Source organism: Magnolia sinica, chromosome 14 (genome assembly GCF_029962835.1).
Source record: "Magnolia sinica isolate HGM2019 chromosome 14, MsV1, whole genome shotgun sequence".
NCBI classification, from domain to species: domain Eukaryota; kingdom Viridiplantae; phylum Streptophyta; class Magnoliopsida; order Magnoliales; family Magnoliaceae; genus Magnolia; species Magnolia sinica.
Window position 1 is genome coordinate 36,699,993 of NC_080586.1, and position 6,000 is coordinate 36,705,992.

Below are 6,000 nucleotides of genomic sequence, written 5' to 3' on the forward strand. Positions count from 1 at the left end.
TTGACTAGATGAGCTGGATTCACTAACAATATAGCTGTAACGACCTTGGAATTTTTGTGCTAATCTTTCCTTAAGTAGTTGTTTTGGGGTAATTAGCGCTTTACTCGATTGCTTGTGAAATCCGCATCAATTACTTTAAATTATATCTGCATGGCTCTAAACGTGTAGATTAGTGAGTGCTACGTTACTCTGAAATCTGGGATCCATCGCTAAATCCAGTTGTTCTGGAAAATTTTTAGAAGATCTGGATCGGACCTAGACCGCGCGTCGAAAGTCCGATGGCAATGATCTTAGGCTGTTGCGGTCACCGAGTTGGGCTTGATCTTCACCTTGAAAATCAAGTCGATCTGATGTTCTGGGTCGATTTGATTGAGTTCGGAGTGAAGAGTGTGAGAACGGTTGGAATTTATTAAGCTTTTATTGAAATTTGAGTCGTGTCGCTTGCGCGACGATTTTAAGCTATTTGACTGTTGGTTTCTGACCTAATTTCACCCTCTGATCAGGATAGTTGGCCCAGGCATATCCTAGTGCTTGTGGACCTGATCGAGTTTCTGTGACCGTTGAATTGAGTGTGGTCCGCCACGGCTGATCTGAAGAGCCGGTCGGTATGAAATCTCAGCCTGACCTAGATCCATGGTCAGTGAGCTTAAGTCCGACCTTTCGTGGTTATAGGCCCACCAGAAGTGCTTCGTTGGATCGAGAAAGGCTTACTTTGGTTATAACCTAAGTATACCTTGACCCTGGGGTTATTTTCATCAAGAATAGGCCTATTTATAGTCCTTAAACCCTAGCTCTCTTTTCCATACGATTTTCTCTAACCCTAGCTTGGAAAGAGAGTGGAAAAGAGAGAGAAAGTGAGAGAGATAAGTTGGTGAATCATCTTGGATTCTTCTTGTTCTTCTTCATCTTTGAATCCTCGCTTTGAATCATTCTTCTGACGATTCTGAGTTCTTTTTGGGGTAAGTTAACCTAACCCTAACCTGTGTTAGAGCTTAGATTAGTCTTGGTGTTGTTGTATCTCATTTCTATCCCTGTTTTTGGGTATTCTAGCACCGTCGACGAAGACAACTCGTCTAAATCAGTTCGGTGGTTCTTTCTTCGCTTAAGGTGTGGACTTTAAGTGTATAGGTTATGGTTTTCAAGGCTTTCAATCCCAGTTAGTGATTTATTCTTGTTATGGATGAGATTTCACATGTCAAATGTTGATTTTATGTTGCTTTCCTGATATGCATGTGCTATATTGAGATTTGTGTATTCTATGTGTATTTATAAAGTACCGTATACGTATAAAATATGCACTTGTGTTTGCCATGATTATTTGTCATGTATGTATGCTAGATGCATGTATGACGACTCCTTGGTAAAAGGAATTGTCTAAGTGCATGTATTCTAACATACGCCATGTATGTTGTTCCATGTATGCTAAGTGTTTGTGGAAATGCATGAATGATCTAAAGTGTAACTTATTACACTTATCGTGGGCGTTGAGAAGTGATTCTCAATACTCCTATTGATGTGCATGATTTCTTTTATGCTAGTTACATTCCAAGTTATTTAAATTCAAGCATCTCCTATGCTTACATTTATGTTAAGTTGACATTCTTCAGATGCGTATGTACCATGATTTGAGTTGATTGTTCCATTATTGTTTTACATTCCATATGAATATCTGTAGTAGTGTAAGATGTTTGGGACTATGCTTTAGTCCAGGAAATCGGTAATTGACCTTATATGCGTGGTTGAGATCGCTTTCGCCACGTAGGACGGATTAGACGAACCCGAGTCGTATTAGAGTTGTCGGCAGTGGTTTGGCCACGCGGAGTGTTTGCGCACTCTATGTCGCTCAACTCAACGTGCGCTCGTGCTAGTCGAGTTCGTCAAATAACCCGATTGTCCGATGTATGTTAACCATGTATGGACGCTACTGCTTGAATCTAGGGTACCGAACTTACCAGTGAAATCCTATTAACTATGGTACTTGATCCGCTAAGACTCATGAGCCGGACATGGTGGTATGGGACACCGTGGTCGAGCTGTCGGCCTACGCTGGGGTGACGAGCCTCCCCGTAGTGACCAATGAGCAACTAAACTCGTGAGCCGATTATGGTGGTATGGGACACTATATTCGTGCTGTCGGCCTACATTGATTGGTGACGAGCCCTTTGTAGTGACCTCGAGCATACCTGGATACCGCAAGGAGGTGACGAGCCGATCTGTGGTAGTAAAGGCATGAAAGGCGTGCATTGATTGGTGACGAGCCCTTTGCTACGACCTCAAATATATGATCGTATGAGATGTCTAGGATTGACGACCCTAGTATGGATCACTGTTTGGATGGTGATATGAGGAAGGTATCTTAGCTTCCCAATCCTGAACTTGGTAATCATATCCATGCACCGCATTTGCATGTGCTTTGTAGATGTGGCGCACTTTGAGGCGATGTCATGTGTAATGTAAGATGAAGACGCTGAGGGTGTACGCGTGAGGGCGCGCATCATATCGCATTCATACTTGCATTAACAAGAGTACTTAGGAATTATTTAATTGTCCTGCTTTATCATTACTGTTTGATTGAACTGATAACATGTTAACCAGTGCCTTATTATTCCACTGAGTTGATCACTCACTCCCACGTTTCTGGCGCGGTGTTAAACGCCCACCAGACTCTGTCTTAGGCCCTGATGTTGCAGATGTGGATGCGACGTCTGAGGCAGAGCGGGAGCTGGATGACGACAAGACTGCCTTCTCTTATATGCAGTTTTCAGACGGGTTCTAGCGAGCCTCGGTCTGATGCGCGGAATCGTTGGGATTATTTTTGGGATCTTAAATGATGTAACTTGATACTTATAATTTTGTTAAATAACACTTTTATTCGACCTGGCTTGTATATGTACTTCAGGGATTTATACTTGTACACATATTTTGCTATAAGTCTTTCGCTTGCTTTATTCACTTATCCCTGAATCATATTTGTGTTTTGGCTTAATCTATTCCATGTTTTATGCACTAATACAGTCAACATACATCCTTCATTAAATGTGTTGCATAAGTGATGTTTTGGAACTCGGGAGCTGAGTTATGCTCGACCCCCGAATTTCAGGGCGTTACAATAGCAGTTTTCAGAAGTTCTGTGATCAGTTAATATTATCCATACCTTGGCCAATAATCTTGCAATTGCTGCCATCACTGAATGTGACTGACCCATCAGCCATGTCTTTAAGATTGGTGAATAGACCTTTATCACCAGTCATATGCCTTGAGCATCGACTATCTAGGTACTACTTTGAATGACTTGTAGCTTTGAAAGCAGTATGAGCAACCAAACAAGTAACCTTAAAAACCCATTTCATAACTGTTTTGGGTTTAGGAGTATAGTGGGTCTTCTTTTGTTTGTAGTTGTTGTAAGAGTGATCTAGTGGGTTAGATTTTAAAAGCTTCTTAAGTAGATCAACTATTTTTTCAGCTAAAAGGTTTCGATTCTAATTTTTATAGTTGATATAGATGTTCTTGGGTTTTTGAAAAGTTGTAGTATTTTTAAAAAATTTTGATTAGTACTTGTCCCTTTTGAGTTTGAAGTCTCTCTTTTCACAAACTTGGGAGGAGTATTCTTTTGTTTAGGAGGAATATTTTTATCGTAGCCCAAACCGGATCGATCACCATATTTTCTTGATCTGGATAAAAAAATTTCTAACTTTGGATCACCATGGGCATATCTCCATGTATCCTTCAAACTCAAAAGAGAAGAAACTTTAAGTTTAAGTTTATCATTTTCAGATTTAAGATTTTCAATCTGGGAAGTTTTGAATTCTAAATCGCATTTGAATTTTTCAAAACAATATGAAATATGGGATTTTTCTAAGACAAGAGAATCAAAGTTTTCTTTAAGTTTTAAATACTTTTCTTTTTAAAGTTTTATTTTTATGGAAATTTTACAACTTTCCTTGTATAGGGCATTGTAAGCATCTTGAAGATCTTCTTCATTTTCATGATCACTATTCAGATTTTTTTCACTAGTTAAATCACTGTGATCTGAAAACGTGAACTTGGCTAGAGTCTTAAGGGCTTTAACTTCATTGCCTGACTCAGTTTCAAAGTCTTCTGATTCAGAAGAGGCTTTAGAGCCAGAAGATTCATCCCAAGTAGCCAACATACTCTTCTTTTTTGGGTTTGTCCTTTTTAGGACACTTGTTTGCTAAATGCCCATATTCTTGGTAGTTGTTTCCAAGTTTTAGATTTAGATTTAGATCTCCTCTTATCATTTGATTTTTGAAAATTAACCCTCTTTTTACTTTTGAAAATCATGTAAAACTTTTTTACTAAAAGAGTCATATCGTCTTCCGAATTTTCTAAATCAGAATTGCTATTGTTTTCTTAAGAAACATTTTTAGAAGACTTAAAGGCAATAGATTTACCTTTAGGAGCTTTAAAATTTAACTCGTAGGTTTGTAAAGACCTAACTAATTCTTCTACCCTCATAATATCCGTAACACGAAGTTCTTAGATCGCAGTTACCTTAGAATTGAACTGTTCAGGGAGTGAGCGAAGTATCTTTGCACAAACTTTACTTTTAGGGATTTTGTCAGCAAGACCCCACATAGAGTTCACAATGTCATTTAATCCAGTATAGAAGTCCATAAACATTTCATTTTTTTTCCATATGTATTTCCTCAAATTTGGTTGTGAGGATTTAGACTTTAGATTTCTTAACAATTGATGTACCCTCGTGTGTCATTTCTAATATATTCCAAGCTTGCTTTGCAGTATCACAGGATATAATTCTTTTGAATTTATCTGGTGATAGTGCGCAAGTGATTGCATTTAGTGCTTTTGCATTGACACTACTCTCACTTTTCTAAAGTGTGGTCCAAGTAAAATAAGGTGAGACTTTCATTGATTTTGATCCATCGATACCAGTTACCCTAGTGGTAGGAGGGGTCCATTCAATCACTGTGGCTTGCCACACGCTTTCATTTATGGATTTAAGGAAAATCCTCATCTTGGCTTTCCAATTGGCATAATTGGTGCCATCAAATGGTGAAGGCCTAGTGACTGAAAGGCTATCAAAATTTGACATCTTATAAATAGCTTAGATCGATTAAAATTGAAATAATAAGAATTAAAATGAGCTATTAGGCTCTGATACCACTTGAAAAGGCCAAGCTATATGTCTTGGGGGGGGGGGGGGGTGGTGAATAAGACTATACCAAATTTAAGCTTTAACAACGGAATAAAAGAATATGATAGTCAAATAAAGGAAATCAATTCACAATGTAGAAATGAAAGTAGCCTTAATAATCAAGTATTGAGAGATTGATGCAAATGTTGATCTAAGGACAACCTTACACCATAAAAACTAAGAGTTTATAGCAGGATAACCTTATTTCTAGAAAGTTATTTGTATCAAAAACTCAAACTGAAGAGGAATAAATAAATAGCTAGGAATAGAAATATTAAACTATTACAACATTCCCCACAATGCTTGAAATGTAAATATTACAACATTCACATCCACACATACATCCCACAAACTTTGAATGATAAAAGATAGAAAATAAATCACACATCGACAAAACACAAAGAGTTATAGTGGTTCACCTCTGTGTTCACCAACTATTAAACAATAGCCACACAGCTTGCTATTCCACTCCTAATATCCTCACTCAGTGGATATCAGCGTTCACTATGAAAATAGGTTTCTCAGGTTCACCTAAAACCTTCACAATTGTGTCTTTCAAATGGGCTTACACAATTCAAAAAACCCCACTTCTGAGTTTTTTGGCTCTCCTCAGATAACTAATGGATTGAGATTTTTCTGGCTTAACCTCAAATAAAACCAAAAGGATGAAATTTACAATAAAGTAAAATACTTGGATTTCTCCTTATGTTGTAGCTCGGAAGAACCAAATCGGAGTAGAAGTTCGAATAAAAGTTCAATGTCCAATACCTACTTAAGAAATGGTTCTACGTTCTAGATTGATTTTAAATTAAACCAGTTGGGCT